The 24,442-nt window shown below is 43.7% G+C and overlaps 1 protein-coding gene across 7 annotated transcripts in view; it reads right to left on the bottom strand.

Moving 5' to 3' along the window:
- EPB41L3 (erythrocyte membrane protein band 4.1-like 3) overlaps positions 1-24,442 on the bottom strand; it is a 135,517-nt gene that overhangs the window by 78,790 nt on the left and 32,285 nt on the right. The gene's annotated exons all lie outside the window — the stretch shown is intronic.

The raw sequence follows: 24,442 nt of genomic DNA, 5'->3' as shown, positions 1-24,442 counted from the left end.
GGGGGATTCTTTTTTACATTTTTGTAGCCTTTTCTCCAATCCAGCTTGTTCGGAGATGGAAAAAAGCAAGTGTTTGGGACAGAAAAGATGAATGCTTTAGAACCAGCTGGCTAATGCCTCTCCCAGCCAGCCACTGCTGTTTGCACCCCTTGCTCCTGCTCCGTCCCACCAAGACACAGGTTAGTGCTGCAGCCAAGAGCTCTGCTCCCAGCCCACACGTCCTGCCACCCTGAAGCATGTGCAGCTTTCAGCAGGACACAGTGTTTTCCATAAACATGCCCAGAACTAAGCCTTTTAAAATATTTTTTTCAAGAGGGTTATCAATTGTTTCTTCTCAGAGGCAGCCATCCGACATGGGTCATGGGAGACAGGGAGCTTCAGCAATGGTTGCCCCCATGGCATCCCAGACCAGCGCCCGCTCTCCATCACTGGGGAGCTGCAGGTTTTCTTGGAACGCTGGATTAAAATAATTGGGAATACTTCCAACTCAGGCAGACACGAATGGAAGGAAGAAGTCACAGGCAGTGAAAAAAACAGAGGAACTACCCCTGAATCCATACTGGGTCTAGTTAAATAAAGGCGGCTCTGTGTGAGGAGAGTGATTGTGCTGAGGCCTGGGGCTGAAAGCGCTTCTACTTCATCTTCCTCTTTTTTTTTTTAACCCCCGAAATATCATACTAATTTTACATTCCATTTTTCTACTTTTGAAGGCATTAAACGGGTCTGATGCAATAAGGCTACATGATGAGGCATCACAGCGTGTTTGGTCGTAATGGCTTTTGTTTTTCTGAAATGGATTATTCACTTCGTATTTAGATTTTAATCTCCTGGGCATTCACGTCAGCTTTGAACATAAAACACACCCTGCAATATCGAGTAATAGACTTGCCAGTTTGGAGCACCACATCAGGAAACCACTGGCTCCCCAAACAAATTAAAATCTTGCGAGTCTAAACAACCAAACCCGTGGCATCAGACAGCCAGCCTTTTATACTTAAGCTCTTTTGGGATCCCCACGCTCCCCAGCGCTTTAATTACCCGCTACAGATTACAAAAATACCCTTCATTTACCACCAGCAGCTAGCCCACAGCACCCCTGCTCCAGGTTCTACTGTCACCCCAAACCCATCCTCCCAGCCCTACGCAGCCGACGGCGTGCCGGAACCATCAACCGGGAGAAACTGCCAGCTCCGAAAATGCAGTCCAGCCTGTCCCTCCCCAAAACTCAAGTGCACGTACTCGCAGTCGGTCCCGACGCCTCAACACCACCAGCTGTTAAATAACGTGCTGGATGCAAACCAAGACCTACAGATGGTGTGGGAGCCGGGACTTCTAGGAACGAATCGGTCAGAGTGGAAACGCACGGCCGACGGGAATATTGACGGCAGATCCAGGCATCTGCAGAGCAGAGCGATCTCACTTCAAACCACTGAATACGTGGGATTCTCCCCCAGCTTCAGTTACGCTTTGGTTACGTGCTTTAGTTAAGTGTTTACAAAGCACGGGAGACTCGTGAACATGTTGTCCCAATCCATACTAGTTAAGTCCTGAGGGTCCTTTGCATGATGAACTCTAAAAGGAATTAAGAGCAAGCTTTCTGTATCTTGCAACATCCCAATAAAGCCAAAACCTTTCACCATCTGTGCAGCTACACTAGACTATGAGGATTTGAAGACCAGCATCCAGCCTGACAAAGAAAATAGTCTTACCCTTTTTACCTATTAAACCCTGAAAAGCTATACATACAGCTATACAGTAATTACACTACATACTCCTGACCCAGTATTATACTGGATTATGCCGTCTCTGAAGATGGATGTCACCAAATCTGGCAACTCCTCCTCGATGTGTATGACTATCTTGGACTTAAGACACATAGAAGCGACAGCAGCTCAGAAAGGACAGACAGGGCTGGGGCAAGGGGGACAGCCAAGTGGCTTGAAGTGCTACCACAAGACAGTGGTCAGAAAAAATGGGGGAGGAAAGAAGGAGGGGGAGAATAAGAGAGTGACAGTGATGCAGCTTAATCACAAAAATGAGAGTGAGAGGGAACAGAAAAACTCTGGCAGCAGCAGCAATAGGAAAAAACCTCTTTTTAAATCATAGGGGACTCAAAAAAGAAAGTGACAGAAATCATTCTAGGTTACTCAACGGAGTTGAGCATTTAAAAAAAAATAAAAATCTATTCTGTATCAAGCTGATCATTTGAAAGTGTAAGTGAAGGTAATTAAGCTGGATGCTGCTATTTCCTCAGAGATGAATGACTTCACAACCTAGATTATTTTCTTCCCCATGTACTTTTTCCTATACATAGCTCTAGTAAACGTTTGATAGCGCATTTTTAAGGCTACAAATCACTAATTTGGTAGCTCCTAAAAAATCCAAATGATCTACCTTAATTTAAGGGAGAATCCTACAATTCAGAAATAAAATTAAAGACTTCAATATGAGACCCTGTTCTGCATGCTGAGTTTTAAACTTGTCTCATGCTAATCAGGAAAGTGCCCAATTCTCTAAAACAGGTCCGTAAATGGTGGCTTTTCCAATCCTTCCTCCTGATGTTCTACAGAAATCAATGCAAGACTCTCTGGGCATGTGATAAAGTATGGCTGTGCATTTTATCTACTGATTATTTTATGCCAATCCATTTCTTTCAGCATCCTTAAGATCACAGTGTGTAAAGTTTGGTTTATTTATATTCTACATTATGTGGTAGTGTAGGGGAGAAAAAAAAAAAAAGTAACTATCTCACTCCTTACTGAAAAGATTTGCTCAAAAAGGCATTGATAACTTCAAAGTTTAACTTATCAAATAATTCTGGTATTTTAGTGCACAATTCATCTTTCTCAGAAGCTAATAAATATGCAGAAAATACAGAGAATTACTCCCTACTTCATCATAAATTGCTGTTCAACACCCAAAAATTTCTTCTAGCAGCTACAGCTGATAGTAGATAAATTACAAGAGCTGCTTTCACCTCTCCTTCCCCTTTTCTGTTCACTCTGCAGTCTGTTTTCTGCAGGGACAGAAATCTCCATGCCAATATTCACATGGCCATTACATCTGAACTAAAAAATGAATGAAGTAATCCACCCCCTCCCTGGATGTGATGAATGCCCTGGGGAAGTGGTACCCTGCAGCTGGGGTCCAACCCACTCTGCTCGCTGTCGCCTTTGCTATATGCATGTGTTTCACCACAGCTGAGGCCACAGAAACCTTACCCTTAAAATTTTTTTTTTTTTTGTCTATTTTAAAGGTTTGTAAAGAAGCAAGAAACCAAATAATCATTTCCCTGGCTCCAAAACAGCATTCATTATCCTGACTGCAGCAGCCACCAAACTTTTTTAGAGAGATACAGCCAAGCAATTATGCCAGAAGCAACACCAACAAAACAAGCACGTCAGATATGTGCTGGATTTTAATTAGGGGGCTCATAATTTCAAAGTGTCTTGCACCAGTGCTTCATGGTCCCCTTCCCAGCCCCCCTTGCCTAAACTCTACCAGGTATATATTTATGTCACCTGTTATTAAAAATCCCACAATGCTGAAGTGTTCCCCACAGGCCATTTATTCCATTGACTCCCTAGCCTTACTGTTTAGGAAAATTTTCCCAAATGTCAGACCTAATTCTTCCTACTTGAAATGTAGGCACACTCCTCCTCACCCTGATGACAGTGGATGTGTAACACGGCTCTGTGGCTTGCAGATGGCTGCCGTTTGCCCCTCAGACCACTCTCTCTCCTCTGCCTCTTCTGGCAAGTCCTATTTTTAGCCCTCTCTCAGGCTCTTTTCTCTCTCCTCTGTTCTCCTTCCCATCGGTCCACCTCATTTCCAAGCAATAGCCTCCAAACCCTCCTTTCAGCTGAAGATCAACTGTGCTTACTGGTGCTGAACAGATGCTATGGTTTGAGAAAACCCATAACAATTTATTGTCATTTATACAATTATTCTACCACCCGATGACCCTTCCCTGCCCAGAAAGGGGAATCAGGGAAAGCAAGGAAGCATAAGGGTTGCAACATAAATAGATTTAATAGGATAAGACTATATAATTAACAATAATGCCACAGAACCCATATTAATCCTGATACTAATATAAGATGTACAAGAATTATACTCAGCCAATTCTCTCAGCAGGAAGCTGTGCACTCCCAGCAGGGACAGCAAATGTCGGACACTGCAAGCGCAACGGCTTCAGGAGGAAGGGAAGGCCTCAGGGGTCCGGCACCAGGGCAAGGAGTTCTCTGAACCTGCCACCATCAATGGAGAGAGAGCTACGCAGCAAACTTTTCTAATTTATATTGAATGTGATGCTCATGGTATGAAATAATCCTGTTGGCCAGCCTGGGTCAAATGCCCAGGCCTCGCTCCTCCTCCTCCCTGCACCTGGCAAAGCTCGAAAACACTAAGACCTTGAATCCCACAGAGCCTAGCTGGCTATAAAGTAAATATTTTCATGAATTCAGGCACCAGAGTATTCTAAAAGTGCAGTTTTCCCCAACACTAGAAGAAAAGTTAGTCCTGTGTCGCTCAACCCAGGACAACAGATTGCAAGGATAGCTTTATATCTGAAAACAATACTCCTTCATACGCCCTGGTAGTAAAGAGTTCAATATTTCACCATGTTATGATACTTACCAACTTAGTTTTAGCCTTTGATCCGTTCATAATCCCACACTGTTTTCTCCAAACTCCTTCCTAGAGATCTCCCAAGTGGAAGAAAACTATCTTAACTACATTATAGTTGATAAAAAGTAAGGAAAAAACCCATCTGCTAGGTAGATACTATTCAATTTTTTTCATTTTATATTTAAACAGTTCTGTCTTTTGTGCCGAGTAAAGTATTTATTAATGTACGAGATCCAGTTTCAGTAGCAGAGTGCACTTGATTTATACTAGAACAACTGTGGCTCTCTGTATGCGAAGTACATTCAAGCCACAATACCCTCTTATTTATTAAAATATTAGGGAGTACCAACTGGAAACATTTCCAATTTCACTTGTAGCTTCCATCCACTGCTGAAATACCCACTCCAGAGACAGTCACCGCAGTCCCTGGCAGGGGTTAGGGACATTAGCAATTTGGCTGGGCTGACCTCCCAGCAGGTTTTCTGTAGCAGTTTCAGAGGAGCTGAGAACGTCTTCCAAAAAACACAGGAACTTGACATTCTTGTTTGCTTTCAAGAGCCTCAAGGCCATTAAGATGACCCGAGTGGCAGTGCTGGCAGTGTCGTAACTTATTAATAAATTGGGAGCAAGCTCACATCTGCTGGGAAAGGAAAGTCTAGTCTAGCCCATTTTATGGTCTCTAGCCGAGTCAAGCACATTAAAATATGTATTACTTCTGTCTACCTGTCACTTCTTGTAATATGCTTAGGTGAACCCATGGCTGCAAGCCAGAACCCAAACTGTTTCAACACAAGCGGTGCTGTTGGGGAAAAGTTATTTGCGACAGAAGTGTCAGGTCCCTTTCGGTCTGCTGGCAAATGTTTGCCTAAACCCTTACTGAACCAAAAGTTAAATGGTGAGGAAAGACTGCAATTTCAGGTTAATCTGGGGACCTTAATACACTCATGAAATGAACTAGATGCCCATGAAAAATGGAAAATCAAAAGACTGATTGAGGCCGATTCCTTTAACCTGTATGTGAAGAACAGTTTTGATACAGGTTTCCTAAGAGGGAACAAAACCCCCATCTACATCGCACCACTAAGGAGAACATCTACTCTTCCCACCTCTGGTACCAACAGTGAGCGTGCCACGAGGACACAACGCCAAGGAAGGGGCTGACAGGCCAATATAGGATACCATTTCATTCAAACCAGTCGCTAGACAATGGCTGGCATTCAGACGACTGAAAACTTGCAGAGAAGCTAGTTCAAGCTGGCTTAAGTAGATGCAAGTGTGGACTTGGATATTTAGGAGTTCTTAAGAAGAAAAGCAGCTTGCAATATTTCAGGGTGGGGCTCTAAGATTTTATTTTTTTTTGTCTAATCCATTAGTACTAAATAAGACCAGAAACATGGCAAGGTTCTTTGTGCCCAGAACTGCATCTAAGCCTGAGAATTACAGCTGTAATTAATGGGTTTTCCAAGCTTGGGGGAAAAAGAATCAACTGGGAAACAAAACCTAAACAATCCCAAGAACCCCAGCAGCCTGCAGAAAGAGCAAGTTAAGGATTTCTTCTCTTGCTCACGCATACACACTCACACGCAAGCATATGACAAAGGGCACAACTCCCAAAACACACGTACTGGAGGCTCTTCCCTGTTCCACCCCGTTTGTAATCTTTTACAGTCTCATAAAAGCATGCTGCCTTCAGGAAGATGAGAGTTCTTTTTATTTCTTATTATTTCATCTGCAGTTCAGCAAGCTGCTTGACCTATGCTGACATAACCTTAAGTAAACCAGGTTCAAGTATGCAGTTTCACGATGCCCAAAGTCAGCCGTATTTTATTAGGTTTTTTCTTTTTTTTTTTTCCTCCGCCCCCCTCCGCTCACACTTCAGAGGAGAGGAAACTCCTGCTGTGAACTCCAGTCCAGCATTTTAAATACCGCAGGAAGAGTTTTCTTTCCATTGCCAGAGAGCTTCCCAAGGACCGTCAGCCCTCCAAGAAAGAGAGGTGGAAATACCTTTGTCCCTCCCTGGCAAGCGGGAAGCAACTGAGCTAAAGATGGAGCCAGCAGCCCTCGAGTGCCACGGCCACCCCTAGCCACCTCCAAAATACCACCCGTAGGATAACCAGCCACTTCAACTCCACTACCAACCCACTACACTTTTAACCGAAATCAGCAAGTACTCAAAAGCTGCCAATTTTTGGTATGAAGATCATACAGTTATTTTTCAAGCCGCCATCCATGCTACCCTATACACTGCAGCCATACATTCATTGTGGCCAGTCATATTCAATTATGCTGAATTATTACCTTTTTCAACAACCTTGCTATTGCAAAACCAAGAAGTCTCATATGGACAATTTTGTACCTTATTAAACTATACACATTTTTGTGCTCTACAAGCTTTTAATTGTCAAGGAAGATCACATACAGGTATAAATCTATGAAATGTATTAGAATTAATGCCGTATGTTCAAATTAGTTTGATTTTATGAGGAAGACTATTCCCTTAGTTTACTCTTTCAATGCTCAGGCCACAGCACTCTGTAAGATACAGTAGATCTATTACTGCAGCTGAATAAAAGGCTATCTTAAAACTCACACCCAGAGATAAACCCAAACTTCTCCATATATGCTATTACACTTTGATATAAGAATAGAAACTCCACCAAGTCACAACTGCATGTCAGTTTTAAACACTCTTCAAAGCATTTTTGTTTTGGTTTCTGCAGGGTGTGTTTTTTGGTTGCTTTTGGGTGTTTGGGTTTTTTTGTTTTGTTTTCAGTGTCGGTTTTTGGTTTGTTTTGGTTGTTTTTTTGTTTGTTTTTTCCCAAAAGATGGCTTGTTATCATTCTTTGTCCTCTCAGAGGATGACCTCTGGTTACTATAGTGTGTTTGCAGTTTCCTTAAGTCATGTATGCACCTAGCAAGCTTAAGTCTGGCACACATCCCTTCCAACTCCTCCTCATTCAAACAAAATTTATATAGTGAAAAACCTGTGCTACAGAAAAAGAAAAAAAAGGAGCTATTTTCAGACCACAGTGCGTGTACTTGAATCAAAAAACCTGAACTCAATCCTAAGAAAAGTGACAGAAAGGGAAAACTGAATCAGCCTTAACACTGTATGGGCTATAACTGTCCTAGCAATTTGCACCAGGCAGTGCTGCCTGATCTGTACAACAGGACTTAAAGGTACCCTAAGCAGACGCAGAGCTATTTCCCAACCTATACACTTGTAAAGGCAAAAGGATTTGGAATTTGCCCTCGAAATTACCAGTGTGGCTTTGCAACTTGAGCTACAGTTTGCTCACAATCCCCACGCCCGGTGGCATGGGGTTTTCTAACTCGTTTTGGTTTGCAGGTCTGGGCAGGCACGGGCAGCCTCGGGACCGGAGTGAAGCCAGTGCAAAGCACGTGGGTGTCAGGTCCTCAGCCCGGAACATTTCACTGCACGGGTCTCCCTCTCTCAGGCCAATGCCCCCGCCTAATGCAGACACGGGCACATGCTTCTCCCCCGGTTTATATTTATCCCTGGCCCAGGTGCCATTTTCCAGCAGTGAACACAAGCTCACCCATGCTGAGGACTCTGAAACAAAAAGCAGGAATTTCCACCCTCCCAGCCTCTACACACACCTCTGCCTGTGTGCAAGCCCTTAAAATGATTTCATACAAGCCAGGTTCATGTGTCAAGGAGCAGGGAATTTTTTTTTTTTTTGTCTATTTTAAAGGTTTGTAAAGAAGCAAGAAACCAAATAATCATTTCCCTGGCTCCAAAACAGCATTCATTATCCTGACTGCAGCAGCCACCAAACTTTTTTAGAGAGATACAGCCAAGCAATTATGCCAGAAGCAACACCAACAAAACAAGCACGTCAGATATGTGCTGGATTTTAATTAGGGGGCTCATAATTTCAAAGTGTCTTGCACGCTTCATGGTCCCCTTCCCAGCCCCCCTTGCCTAAACTCTACCAGGTATATATTTATGTCACCTGTTATTAAAAATCCCACAATGCTGAAGTGTTCCCCACAGGCCATTTATTCCATTGACTCCCTAGCCTTACTGTTTAGGAAAATTTTCCCAAATGTCAGACCTAATTCTTCCTACTTGAAATGTAGGCACACTCCTCCTCACCCTGATGACAGTGGATGTGTAACACGGCTCTGTGGCTTGCAGATGGCTGCCGTTTGCCCCTCAGACCACTCTCTCTCCTCTGCCTCTTCTGGCAAGTCCTATTTTTAGCCCTCTCTCAGGCTCTTTTCTCTCTCCTCTGTTCTCCTTCCCATCGGTCCACCTCATTTCCAAGCAATAGCCTCCAAACCCTCCTTTCAGCTGAAGATCAACTGTGCTTACTGGTGCTGAACAGATGCTATGGTTTGAGAAAACCCATAACAATTTATTGTCATTTATACAATTATTCTACCACCCGATGACCCTTCCCTGCCCAGAAAGGGGAATCAGGGAAAGCAAGGAAGCATAAGGGTTGCAACATAAATAGATTTAATAGGATAAGACTATATAATTAACAATAATGCCACAGAACCCATATTAATCCTGATACTAATATAAGATGTACAAGAATTATACTCAGCCAATTCTCTCAGCAGGAAGCTGTGCACTCCCAGCAGGGACAGCAAATGTCGGACACTGCAAGCGCAACGGCTTCAGGAGGAAGGGAAGGCCTCAGGGGTCCGGCACCAGGGCAAGGAGTTCTCTGAACCTGCCACCATCAATGGAGAGAGAGCTACGCAGCAAACTTTTCTAATTTATATTGAATGTGATGCTCATGGTATGAAATAATCCTGTTGGCCAGCCTGGGTCAAATGCCCAGGCCTCGCTCCTCCTCCTCCCTGCACCTGGCAAAGCTCGAAAACACTAAGACCTTGAATCCCACAGAGCCTAGCTGGCTATAAAGTAAATATTTTCATGAATTCAGGCACCAGAGTATTCTAAAAGTGCAGTTTTCCCCAACACTAGAAGAAAAGTTAGTCCTGTGTCGCTCAACCCAGGACAACAGATTGCAAGGATAGCTTTATATCTGAAAACAATACTCCTTCATACGCCCTGGTAGTAAAGAGTTCAATATTTCACCATGTTATGATACTTACCAACTTAGTTTTAGCCTTTGATCCGTTCATAATCCCACACTGTTTTCTCCAAACTCCTTCCTAGAGATCTCCCAAGTGGAAGAAAACTATCTTAACTACATTATAGTTGATAAAAAGTAAGGAAAAAACCCATCTGCTAGGTAGATACTATTCAATTTTTTTCATTTTATATTTAAACAGTTCTGTCTTTTGTGCCGAGTAAAGTATTTATTAATGTACGAGATCCAGTTTCAGTAGCAGAGTGCACTTGATTTATACTAGAACAACTGTGGCTCTCTGTATGCGAAGTACATTCAAGCCACAATACCCTCTTATTTATTAAAATATTAGGGAGTACCAACTGGAAACATTTCCAATTTCACTTGTAGCTTCCATCCACTGCTGAAATACCCACTCCAGAGACAGTCACCGCAGTCCCTGGCAGGGGTTAGGGACATTAACAATTTGGCTGGGCTGACCTCCCAGCAGGTTTTCTGTAGCAGTTTCAGAGGAGCTGAGAACGTCTTCCAAAAAACACAGGAACTTGACATTCTTGTTTGCTTTCAAGAGCCTCAAGGCCATTAAGATGACCCGAGTGGCAGTGCTGGCAGTGTCGTAACTTATTAATAAATTGGGAGCAAGCTCACATCTGCTGGGAAAGGAAAGTCTAGTCTAGCCCATTTTATGGTCTCTAGCCGAGTCAAGCACATTAAAATATGTATTACTTCTGTCTACCTGTCACTTCTTGTAATATGCTTAGGTGAACCCATGGCTGCAAGCCAGAACCCAAACTGTTTCAACACAAGCGGTGCTGTTGGGGAAAAGTTATTTGCGACAGAAGTGTCAGGTCCCTTTCGGTCTGCTAGCAAATGTTTGCCTAAACCCTTACTGAACCAAAAGTTAAATGGTGAGGAAAGACTGCAATTTCAGGTTAATCTGGGGACCTTAATACACTCATGAAATGAACTAGATGCCCATGAAAAATGGAAAATCAAAAGACTGATTGAGGCCGATTCCTTTAACCTGTATGTGAAGAACAGTTTTGATACAGGTTTCCTAAGAGGGAACAAAACCCCCATCTACATCGCACCACTAAGGAGAACATCTACTCTTCCCACCTCTGGTACCAACAGTGAGCGTGCCACGAGGACACAACGCCAAGGAAGGGGCTGACAGGCCAATATAGGATACCATTTCATTCAAACCAGTCGCTAGACAATGGCTGGCATTCAGACGACTGAAAACTTGCAGAGAAGCTAGTTCAAGCTGGCTTAAGTAGATGCAAGTGTGGACTTGGATATTTAGGAGTTCTTAAGAAGAAAAGCAGCTTGCAATATTTCAGGGTGGGGCTCTAAGATTTTATTTTTTTTTGTCTAATCCATTAGTACTAAATAAGACCAGAAACATGGCAAGGTTCTTTGTGCCCAGAACTGCATCTAAGCCTGAGAATTACAGCTGTAATTAATGGGTTTTCCAAGCTTGGGGGAAAAAGAATCAACTGGGAAACAAAACCTAAACAACACCAAGAACCCCAGCAGCCTGCAGAAAGAGCAAGTTAAGGATTTCTTCTCTTGCTCACGCATACACACTCACACGCAAGCATATGACAAAGGGCACAACTCCCAAAACACACGTACTGGAGGCTCTTCCCTGTTCCACCCCGTTTGTAATCTTTTACAGTCTCATAAAAGCATGCTGCCTTCAGGAAGATGAGAGTTCTTTTTATTTCTTATTATTTCATCTGCAGTTCAGCAAGCTGCTTGACCTATGCTGACATAACCTTAAGTAAACCAGGTTCAAGTATGCAGTTTCACGATGCCCAAAGTCAGCCGTATTTTATTAGGTTTTTTCTTTTTTTTTTTTCCTCCGCCCCCCTCCGCTCACACTTCAGAGGAGAGGAAACTCCTGCTGTGAACTCCAGTCCAGCATTTTAAATACCGCAGGAAGAGTTTTCTTTCCATTGCCAGAGAGCTTCCCAAGGACCGTCAGCCCTCCAAGAAAGAGAGGTGGAAATACCTTTGTCCCTCCCTGGCAAGCGGGAAGCAACTGAGCTAAAGATGGAGCCAGCAGCCCTCGAGTGCCACGGCCACCCCTAGCCACCTCCAAAATACCACCCGTAGGATAACCAGCCACTTCAACTCCACTACCAACCCACTACACTTTTAACCGAAATCAGCAAGTACTCAAAAGCTGCCAATTTTTGGTATGAAGATCATACAGTTATTTTTCAAGCCGCCATCCATGCTACCCTATACACTGCAGCCATACATTCATTGTGGCCAGTCATATTCAATTATGCTGAATTATTACCTTTTTCAACAACCTTGCTATTGCAAAACCAAGAAGTCTCATATGGACAATTTTGTACCTTATTAAACTATACACATTTTTGTGCTCTACAAGCTTTTAATTGTCAAGGAAGATCACATACAGGTATAAATCTATGAAATGTATTAGAATTAATGCCGTATGTTCAAATTAGTTTGATTTTATGAGGAAGACTATTCCCTTAGTTTACTCTTTCAATGCTCAGGCCACAGCACTCTGTAAGATACAGTAGATCTATTACTGCAGCTGAATAAAAGGCTATCTTAAAACTCACACCCAGAGATAAACCCAAACTTCTCCATATATGCTATTACACTTTGATATAAGAATAGAAACTCCACCAAGTCACAACTGCATGTCAGTTTTAAACACTCTTCAAAGCATTTTTGTTTTGGTTTCTGCAGGGTGTGTTTTTTGGTTGCTTTTGGGTGTTTGGGTTTTTTTGTTTTGTTTTCAGTGTCGGTTTTTGGTTTGTTTTGGTTGTTTTTTTGTTTGTTTTTTCCCAAAAGATGGCTTGTTATCATTCTTTGTCCTCTCAGAGGATGACCTCTGGTTACTATAGTGTGTTTGCAGTTTCCTTAAGTCATGTATGCACCTAGCAAGCTTAAGTCTGGCACACATCCCTTCCAACTCCTCCTCATTCAAACAAAATTTATATAGTGAAAAACCTGTGCTACAGAAAAAGAAAAAAAAGGAGCTATTTTCAGACCACAGTGCGTGTACTTGAATCAAAAAACCTGAACTCAATCCTAAGAAAAGTGACAGAAAGGGAAAACTGAATCAGCCTTAACACTGTATGGGCTATAACTGTCCTAGCAATTTGCACCAGGCAGTGCTGCCTGATCTGTACAACAGGACTTAAAGGTACCCTAAGCAGACGCAGAGCTATTTCCCAACCTATACACTTGTAAAGGCAAAAGGATTTGGAATTTGCCCTCGAAATTACCAGTGTGGCTTTGCAACTTGAGCTACAGTTTGCTCACAATCCCCACGCCCGGTGGCATGGGGTTTTCTAACTCGTTTTGGTTTGCAGGTCTGGGCAGGCACGGGCAGCCTCGGGACCGGAGTGAAGCCAGTGCAAAGCACGTGGGTGTCAGGTCCTCAGCCCGGAACATTTCACTGCACGGGTCTCCCTCTCTCAGGCCAATGCCCCCGCCTAATGCAGACACGGGCACATGCTTCTCCCCCGGTTTATATTTATCCCTGGCCCAGGTGCCATTTTCCAGCAGTGAACACAAGCTCACCCATGCTGAGGACTCTGAAACAAAAAGCAGGAATTTCCACCCTCCCAGCCTCTACACACACCTCTGCCTGTGTGCAAGCCCTTAAAATGATTTCATACAAGCCAGGTTCATGTGTCAAGGAGCAGGTGACTTGGAGTTTTTGGATGTTCAAAGCTAGCATAACTTTGTCCCTACTCTATAAGTACTTTGCCTCCCTGAAGCCCACAGCAAACAGCTGTCATTAGCATTCACCCCTTCTGCTAACACTTTCCTTAATCCCTAACTGACTTTCCAGCCTATAATTAAACTTTCCAGCTGCTGCACTCGGAGATGGCACCAATATCCATCATTTGTTTTTAAGCAGTCCCTAAAAAGCTCTTTTTCCAATTTCCAAGACTATGGGCTAGGACCAAAGCCTCTTACACTGACAGGTTTTAGGCTAAAAACCTTCCATTCACTTACAAATTGTCCCATCTTTTACTAGGAAAATTAAATGGCCAAATAGTATTATCTTAATAATTAAACTAATGCATTTTTATAGTGCCAATAGGCAGAGTGCAAAGAGCTTGAAAACTGATGGATAAACGCTGCAAGTTCTTCCACATTTTGCATGGAAAATACACTGGAAAGAGCTGTATAATCACCACCATCACTTACGAAGCTGTTCAATCCAAGCCCAAATTTAAACAGCAGCCCTGAGATGAAAGAATTAAGATTTGGAAAGACCTTCTGAATAAATGGAATGATAGACCAAACATCTTTCTTTAGATTGCAACAGTAAATTGGGGTTAGCACTTCAATCTTGAAAATCTGGTTTTCGCATTCATGGAAATGATTACTTGAATAGTAGCGATGGTTGGCAACATTGTTGCCTGATGCTATTGTTGCAGAGTTCAAGGGGACTTGATATTTTATGAGAAAATTAATGGCTTCGCTGTTGAAAAAGGAAGGGAGAAGATCTCTGAAGGAAACAGTGTATTTCTTGGGTAACACGACATGACACGACATGGGGGCACAGCTGAACAGAGCAAACAGAGCAGGTCGGGGCAGCATAACACCCAGTGCACACACCCTGTGGGCATCAGGAGATCAATGACCACAAGCCCTGCAGATCCAGGACAGGAAAACCCCACCAGCCAGCCACAAACCTATGTTCCTTTTGCGAGCCCTGAATGTCTGGGACATCTGCTCAGCCTCTGAGTCCACAAAGCTCCCCCACCCCAAACCTGAAAGCTGGATAACCACGCACAGCATCCTCAATCCCAGAGCTCTGCAACTCCACGGCACTGCAAACCAGGAGCAAACATCTCCAAATATTATCTGTTACAGAGCAAAGGCAACATCTGCTTGACCGCCAAAGCACTATCATTGCCAATGGTGAGGAGGCTCCACTCGTAACACATCTGGCCAGCAGCCACTGGCCACCCCACCAGCCCGCAGCAATCACCTCACCTGCTGACGAAGACGTAGGGGTGTTTGGGGTTAGCCACCCCCATGGTCTCCTCTTAACATGTTTAGGAGTCCCAGTGTGCTTTGGATTCACCTTTTCCCTCACGTGGCAAGGGATAAATTGCGTGCTTAGATCCAGCCCTCGCATTTTCGAAACCACCAGCTGGTTTCAGAGGGGATGAAGGCTGCAGCCTTGCTGAACGTTATCTCCTATTTACACAAAGTGGGGGCACCTTCAGGAAAGGAAGGTGTTCACTTCCAGTTTTAGCCCCTGGTTGAGGTTAAAAATTTCATATTAAGGTTTTAGCGTTACAAAATGTTTCAGTAACTGCACAGGATTTAGCAGCTACTGTAAGGCTATTTTGGTAGGCTACCAGAAGATTAATCATTCGGGGCTTGTCAAGTCTCAAAGCGTCGCTGCTCAGCAAAGAGATCATACCAGACAGGTGCAAAAATTCAAAGCTTGGACAGCTATGACTTGTTCCTAGCGGCAAGGCAAGAAAGGTCAACAGTTTAAGTAGAAATTAAAATGCTTTCAGTTCTATCTAAACTATAGGTGAAACTTTTCTCCCTCCTTATGTTAAACATGTAATTTTAAAGGTGAATTTTGAAGAGTGCATGTGACACAATTAAACCTCAAATACGTATGCTTTGAGAGGTTAGGAAAATGTGAAAACTGTGTTTCATTGAAAACTGTTTGTCATTTTTAATCACAGGATAACTCTACAAGAGGTGTGGCTGGTGCAATTTAAATTTTCACCTGACAAATTGAATTATTAATCTTCGCAGCACCTACAACAAAGAATCAAGTGGAACAGTCAGTCACCAGCCCCAGGAGCTACCTCAGAACTTCCCTGAGATGGGTAAGCGGCGTCTTGCAGCACCCCAGGGTGAAGCAGCCAGGAGGGCTAGGAACCTCTGTCCTTGTCCTCGCTGCAACACCCCCAGCTTCAGTTTTCCAAAGCAAGGGAGGACCTTGAGCAGCCCCACCGATAAGAAATGCTGCGGTTTGCAAGAAAGGCAACAGAGAATCAAAGCTGAAGGCTTTATCTGCACCTGGAAAGAGCGGTTTGTGCTGTACTGGCAGTTCTTGCAGGGAGGACCAAGGAGCTTGAGGAACTTTACACTCCCACCTGAATGGAAGTCTTCCCTATTATCAGCCACTACTTCATTTCCCCATGAAAGGCAATAAATATTTCAAGTTCTCGCTAACTTTTCAAGGAGTTGCCTTTTTCTAACAGAGTACCCTTGTCATGGTGCCTTGCCACACCAGTTCTGGAAGATACCATGCATTTTGCAGAGCTGTCATCTTAAGTGACATTAAATAATACTGTTAGGTACTAATTTTGTTTCTCTTTAATATTACTGATTGATAATTTCCTTATTATGTGTCTTACCAGAGTTCAGACAGAAAAAAAAGTTCTAAAAATTTCCACAGAGTAACTTAAAATGGGATTTCCATACACTATAATTTCAGAATAGTAGGTTAGAGTATGTTATATATCAGGTCTTAAAACGAAGGCCAAATGCCACCAGAAAGCAGGATTCTTTGCTTGAGTGTCAAGATGTTGGTCTTAAACGTGCCACTAGTCCAAGAGTGACTTCTGCTCAGCTCACTTTTCAAACGTATGTTCTTAAGTAGGAAATAATCCTGTTCATCATGTAAACACTTATTCAGACTCTTATTAATGTTTGTGCTATCCCTTTAGAATTTCTGGACAGTTTCTTTCAGGCTCAGCAGCCAACATTTAATTAAGAAACATTTAACCACTAGTATTTTTTAAACAACGGCATGTAAGGAGAAATAATTGCTTATCATGTCTACTTTACAAAATCAAAATACAGGCAGTGGAAACTAGATACAAAACACTCGCCTTTGGCTGAACTACTTTTGTTTAGAAAACGAACAGACAATGCAGTTCCTTGGCTGAGACCTTGACTTGTTTGCCAAGTCCCATCCTGCAGAGATTTTTCTTCTTACAATAATATCCCAGGAGCAGAGGACACTATTAAGGAAGTAGACATGCAGTTCAGTGGGTTAGGAAAAACGATAGCCCTGGCGTGCCTTAAAAGAAGGTAGGAAAGAGCTTTTAGTAAACCATGTAATGTAGTATGCGGAAAATATATCTATTTTATCCCTTTATAACTATTTGGAAGCTTGAGAACGACAGATATTTTTTTAGTGAAATTTGTATCTTTATAACATGATGGCTTATTGCTGCATCATCTGTTGCATGCCAGCATTCTTTTTACTAAAAAAACAAACTAACAAAAAAAAAAAAAAGGCACAGCAAGGTTTCTTACAGAACTTTGGAGATATTAAACACTTGTATCGATTTCCACAAACTGTTTAGAAGAAGAAAGCATAACTACAGTGATTGTGTTCTTCGAAGGAACATTACAGGATCAGAAGGTCATGGGGGCATCTTCTTTCCGACCAGCTCCCTTGCTTTTTAGATAGAAGAAACACCAGCAAGAGTTAGAAAGCAGCGCTTCAGATGATGGATGTGGGCAAACAGCAAAATACAGTGCAATAACCAAACTGCTACTGGAGTGAGGTGATTCAGAACAACAAGGGATGGGGAAAACACAATGACCCTGCCTGTGTGGCAGATAGGTAAAAATAAAATAGGAGCTGAAGAAGAAGGGACTCCAAAACCAGGCAGAGATTTTACTTTACTACAGACACTTCTGTTACCGAAGCCACTGGCATCCTTCTGGCCAGTATAATGCAGTAACTACAACAGCCTTGACTCAGCCTGTAACCCCAAACCCACACTATTTGCCCTGTACTGGAAAGAGACATTTTATGCCTGTTCCTATAGAACAGCAGTGGGAAGTTGGTAAAAACTCAAAAAGAAGTTCCTTCTTTTTATTCTTCAGCTCTGCATCTTTAATTCAATCACTGTCCCCTCAGGCTGAGCAAAGGGCTGACTTTACTGCTCTGCATTACCACGATAGTAGAGAAACTGCAAAGCACAACATTCATGGTTTATAGATGGTGTGAGTGTAAGAAAAATAGTTTTGAGTTTGCAAAATGAAGAACAAGTCAAGAAAAACGTCACACTACTAGAAAGTGAAGATAAGACGCTTTCAAACTTTAAACATGAAATCCCAGATGGTTTGGTTTGGCTTTGTAAGAACTGTGGTCAGTGGGTACGGATCAGAAATAATAACCTTAACACCACCACTTTCAGGAGAAAGGCAGGTTTTTCAGGTAACTGTAGCCATAACAGTATTTTACCATCACAATAACTAATTGTGTGGCATACTTAGTTACGTGCAAACCAAGTAGGCACATGGTTTATGCAGACAGAAAGCCTAGTTGAATACATTTAAATATATTGATGAAGCAGGTGTGCACTGTCTTTTCTCCCTGACTTGGACAACTGCTGGGGTGGAATCATTGTCTGCTGAATCTTCTTTGCCAACTCACTACAAGTGGAAAGGGAATTCCCAGAATTGGAATAAATGAAGACAAGTCAACTATTGTCTAGTTTTTGAGGCTGCCACTGAATAGGATGAGCATGAGAAGTGGTTGGGGGTGGTGGTGGTGACCTTTTTTACTTTTCACAAGCTATCCTCTGTAGCACATTAATATATTATTTATTGTCATTATATGTAGATGCATAATTTACATACAGCTTTAGTGGCATTGAGGGCAGGACTGAACACACAATGTAAACCAGAGTCAACACCAGATCTAAACTGGAGCAGAGCCTGTCTGCTACCTCTGTTTGCAGGAGCGGAGAATTACCCACACTTAGCTCTCTACCCCTGCAAGTAAGCGATCAAACCCCGACAGCACGCTGGCACAGTGTTAAAGGACCCTCCTAATTGCCATGCCTCAAATTCCAGCTCTACGTCTCCAACGAGAGAGCCTGCAAAACTCTTTAATAAATCATAGAAATCAGAGATGGAAATTAGGTCATCTTGCCTGCGCCTCCCATCCGCACCATGAGTTTGCTACCCGTACGGTGCCGCTGAGTGCTCTGTCTCGGCAGCTCCTAAACCACTCAAGTGCTGAGGTTTCTCCCAGTTACACAGCCCAGTGAACCTCACCGTCCGTCCCACCTACCAGCCTCCTCCTCCCCACCCCAGTTTTGTCCCATTTTGTTCTGTTCCTATTTATATCTCGCTCCAACTCCCCCCAAATCTGCTCTTGATGCTACCACAACCACCATCCGGCAAAAATTGTTGCTCAGGAAACGTTCTTCTGCCTCTCCTGTAATCCCACTGTAGTGTGCTGCTATTTTTAGGAGGAAAAGGAGGTGGTAAGGGAATGAAAGGCTGCCAGCTCCAGCTGTACAAGAATAATGCTCCAGTACGTGGAAACTACATTACAGTGTTTCCCTTCAAGTACATATAATTAACCAAAACTTTCAGTCTTCTGGAATGATCCAAAAGAGAGAGACAGAAGAAACGGTAAGGACAAATTCCAAGGTAGAAAACCTGCCATCTCACTTCACCTTTTGACCCCACGGCTGGGCCTCTGCTTCCAGGGTTGTTCTCCAGATTTTACACCTAGCAAGTCATACGGTTAAACCAGCAACCTACTGCCATAATAAAGCGATCAATTAAGAAACTTGCTTACAACAAGAGGCAGCTGTGCCTAGCGCCAGCCAGCCCCTCAAGCAGGAGCAAGACCCGTGTCTTACTTCTGCTTCGAGACAAGGCGATGTGTGGACCTCTGACCAGGCAGCTGTCCATCACCATCCCCAACCTTCCCCATGCAGCACGCTCTGTGCAACCAGTGCCTGCACCACCCTGACCATCTGGCTAAACCTTAAGACCTTACTTCCCTGAGAGCACACTCAGCTCCCCCACCATCTTAACTTTTATCAAACCTCCTCTTTACTGATATGTAAGGTTAAGGACCACTACAGGGAACAAACCAGAGGTACTAAATTTCTTGCTGCCAATAATTCCAACGCAAGTGGTAATATTTCTCTCTGTATAGATATATAGGTCTGTATACTGACCCCAGCAGAGCCATGGGGCATCCGCAGCCATCTCATGGTGCTGGGGAGCAGAGGGGCTGAGCACTGCCTGCCCCAACCCCGGCTCTGCAACAGCAGTAACTTAATTGAAAGAAAACAGTGATGAATTCAGCGGAGCTGGTGAAGTAATCATCTCCAGGGTCCTTAGAGAGATTACAGCTTCCTGACCTAAGCTATGATTTGGTAGGGTCAGATTTTGACACCTCCATCGAAACCGAATGGAGCCTTGTTTCACAGACAGGCTCACCGATTTCCGTGGGAAGACTGGCAGATACAGATACTCTCCGACGCGAGTCAGGGTGCAAGAACAGGTCTCTCAGTTAACATAAACATATGTTTTCTAGGTCTGGAAGAGCTTTTTTTTTTTTTTTTCCCTTCTTCACAGCCTGTTTGCATTTGCTGGCTTATTAAACAAGATTTTATTTGCAGCCAGTATGTCCTAGGAAACCAGGAGGTGTTGCACATAATTGCCCTCAGATTCATAAGGAGTAAACAAGGTAACCTCTACCACCAGGGACGACTCCTGCTCCATCAACACCAGTAATGTCATGCTCCCCAGCTGCAGGGAGTGGTGTCACCTCCTGCCACCAGGGAAAGGCTGCTGGGGCACCCCAGCATGCATTTGCCTCCCAGGATTTACTCACCTTCCTCCAGGGAGGTGGAGAGGACTGAGCGACTGCAAGGAGTGAAGCTCTGAGGATGAGGAATGTGGAGGGATAATCCGAAATCGGGAGGAGAGGAAGGGGGAGAGAGGCTCAGCCACATGCCTGGATGATGGGAAGGATGGATGGTGTCAGAGGGTCCTGCCCCCACACGGACCCTGCCAGGGAGCCCAAGGGAAGGTGCACCTAGCCAGTGACCACAGCCAGGGCGAAGATGACTTGCGAGAGGCAAGAGCCTGGCTGGGGGAGCAGGACACAACTGAAGAGAACAGCAAAACCGCTGACGTAAGTGTGTGGCTTGTTCTGGTCTGACATGGGCTGGAGATGGGTGTTTGCCCTTCCTCTCTCCCATGGACACCCCATCACCCAACAACAGGGCTCCAACTAAGAGCCCACCAGGGTCAGCTCTTCCCACCTCAGATATATCCCCCACGTGTTACCTGTGGCCCATCTGGGATCAAAACCCAGTCCCTGATTTACACAAAAGGCTGCAGCAAAAGCCAAGTGATAGATACACTCTATGCCTTGGCAGTTCAGATTTTAACATAGCCCAAAACCAGAACCATCAACCATTCATCATTCCAAACTTTTTTCTCCCACCTCTAACTCATTACTATAACTTTTCACTTCTGTCACATTTGTCATTAAACACACATTTCATACAAATACACGCATGTATCGATAACGGTATCCTGCTTTTTTCTCTTTACATTCTCCCCTCCCTTCCTGAAATATGTCTCTATATTCACATATGCTTTCCATTTATTCTAGCCCTTTACCCCCCACACACGGTCTGAGTCCCCATTTTCCACATTCCTCTTTAACCCTCTAAACTATAAAGACTTTTCTCTGTAGGATCAAACATCTGGTGGGTGATCCTCATGCAGATTTCAGTACTTCTTTTGTTTCTCAGCTTGCTAACAGATCAGTTTTGATAGGTAGTGAAGCCACTGAAAGGCATCCTCTGTCTGTAACACACAAAGTATTTCCAAGATCTATAAAGGAAAGGGTAAAAATTGAAGGGATCTATGTAAAAAGGCAGGGTTTTTTCCTCTTTTTTTTTTTTTTTTACTTTGTTATACTTTTATAACTTTGCTTTTATCCTCTTTATTCAAGAACAACCAGCCCTGCTGATACAAAGACCAAGTAAAAAGTAAAGAGTTCTTTTTCCTCCAGAGACAAAAAGCTGACAATTACTCAAATTGCATTAAATCAATTACTCAGGAAGGGTGTAGGAGAGATGGAGTTTGCTGTCTATACAGCACATTGTCTCAGATTAACTCAGTTGTCCCAAATACTGACCCATTTCTGCTTTTCCAGAGATATTTAGTCCTCGGCAATCCTCCCGAGTTTCCTCTTCACCGATGCTTATGGTGACAACGATTGAGACTGGCAGGGGCAGGCGCAAAGGGCTCGTAGGATTTCTCCTACTGGAGCCAAGGTAAGTGCTCACACTCTTCCTTCCCCACTACCTGGGTTGTGCATTTTAAGAAATTTGAGGTATTTCCAAAGAAAACAAGCATTTCTCTTCGGGTGTTTCTAGCCTCTCACATTAGCAAGAGGAAGTGCTATGTGTCCATATACACACCAGCCATTAGAAACGGCCAAGACCAGAAATTGCAAGTTAAGAGAAACGTGACAAAACCTAGCTAATCCATCATCTTTTCAGTAGTTCACCTCTTTTAAAGGTTTCCTTTACAGTACTGATTCAAACTACATAGCGATGCTTATTTAAGTCTAGTTCTGGGTAATACTCTTTTATATACTCTGTAACTTTTGTACCAAATAGAAACAATCCATCATGATACTTCAAAATATACATGTTTTCAGCTTAATTTTGAGCTTAGCTGACAGCAATCATATTTTTTCGATTATACGCAAGCATGTATTTTCACTTGATTAGAGAGAAATTAAGTCTGAACGAAACACTTTGAAAATTCAAACTCTGCAATCATATTTCCAGTTAAAAATATGATAAATAGGATGCTAACACACAATATCCCAGGGCCATGCTATATGCACAGAAAAAGCACAATTCTGCAGACTCACAGCAGCCCTCCCTCCCTGCATGGACCGACCTTTTGTTTTCGAAGCCCAACACACACTGAACGCGTTCTGAACGTACAGAGATTCTCACCCAAGGACATATTTCAATGTGAAAAAGTCACACAGTTATTAATACTTTCATGTTGAAAATGCTGCAGCTTGAGATAAAGCTGATGCTTCATCTCATGAGAAACAAGTATTCTTTTATAACCGCTTATAAATGGTTTGATGTTTTCTCTGAGTCAACAAGCAGTCATTTACTGGTACATGAGATTTCCATGAAACAAGTCTGAATGTCACCCACCGTGAATAACACATTTAACACATTTCAAGAACTTTCTGTTAACTCTAAGATCATGCCTGAAATACAAAGAAGTGACATTTTACATCCTTTAAAAAAGAACCGTGCATAGCCCCCAAGGAATTCACAACCATTGCACCAAACATCAAATCTTACAAATATGAGTGTGAGCATGCTACTCATGGTGGGTCCAACCCACCACCAGCACCCAGATTATCTATAAACCCCCACCCCAGCCTTCAAAGGAAAACCTTCATCAAGAGAGCAAACACTCAGCAGGTTTCCACTACAGACAAACAGAAAGACCTCGCCCTGTTTAATTCAAAAATTACATAAGTTGTAGCTTCACCTTCACTTGCTCCTCCTCGGAAGAGAGAATAAAACCCCAACTAAAATCAGAGCTCTCCGGCTGTGCCGCAGGTCCCCAGCAGGCAGACACAGCCCAGCCCTGCCCTGACAAGGAGCCACCAAGGCAGAGGCGCAGGGGGAAGAGGATGGAGATGGTGCCACACCCTGTGCCCCCCCCTACTCCTCCTCCTCCTCCTCCCCACAAGGCAAAACCTGCCCACCGCAGAAGCAGGCTGCCATCGGACGAGCTCCTGACGCGCCTCTCACCAGCTCCTCGGTCATATGGGACCACCCTTCAGGGAGTGAAGACCATCAGCTGCATCATTAACGGAGGGATGCGACCACGTGCAATTAGTTGGGGGGAGAGGTCCGGGCTGTACTGGTCTGATTAAATAAAACCAATGTATCTGTAATGCTTCTCGGGGTGTCTCAGGTTCTCTGCGGCAGCGAGCAGGGCTGCAGCACGCTGCCAGCCCCAAGGAGCCTCCCTGCCCAAAGCCACGCCGTGAGGAATAAACTTCCAGCGGCTCTTACTCTAATGCGGTGCTCCTGGGCTCTCTTCTCCCCTTATTGCCATGCAGGTCTCATCTGCAACGGCAGAGCTGAAACTTTCCAACCCGAGGAGACCAGCACAGCAGCATTCCCCTACGCTGCGTTACGCATGTACACACACACACAGGTGCAGCGAGCCCCGTGCATTTAAACCACAGCCGTGATGCGGCAGGACGATCACGACCTTTCCATACTCTACAAATGGACCGTTCTCCATAGATTTAGAGGAAAAGCACACACTCCGCAGATTCAGAGGAAAAGCATGTGCTCCATCACATCTGAAATTCACAGATGAAACTTACGTATTTTGCTTATGTTCTACGAGATTTAGTTATACTTGTTTTCTTTATACACATCTTTCGGCTTTCCACAGAAGCCAGGCTAAACACTGACAACGCAGATTCAGAGGAAAAGCATGTGCTCCATCACATCTGAAATTCACAGATGAAACTTACGTATTTTGCTTATGTTCTACGAGATTTAGTTATACTTGTTTTCTTTATACACATCTTTCGGCTTTCCACAGAAGCCAGGCTAAACACTGACAATATTAAAAGTAAAATGAAAAAAAAAAAAAGAAAACCAAACCCAAACAAGATGTCATTCAGATTGCCACGCTGCAAAAGGACAGTGGCACGTGGGGGACACACCTAACCCTCAGCTTTTCCCGTGGCCTCCGGCTGGCCTCCCCATCCTTTTGGACATCAAAAGCTCGGGAACATCTCAGGCACTTCCCCCCCCCTCCCCCCCCAAAACCCTTTCCCTCCCACTTCCCAAGCCAGGACCGTGGGACCGTTTGGAGTTGAGGAAAAGACTTTTTTTTTTTTTTTT

Source organism: Calidris pugnax, unplaced genomic scaffold (genome assembly GCF_001431845.1).
Source record: "Calidris pugnax isolate Ruff unplaced genomic scaffold, ASM143184v1 scaffold13, whole genome shotgun sequence".
NCBI classification, from domain to species: domain Eukaryota; kingdom Metazoa; phylum Chordata; class Aves; order Charadriiformes; family Scolopacidae; genus Calidris; species Calidris pugnax.
Note: the sequence above shows the minus strand (reverse complement) of the source record. Positions and strands in the feature narration are given on the sequence as shown.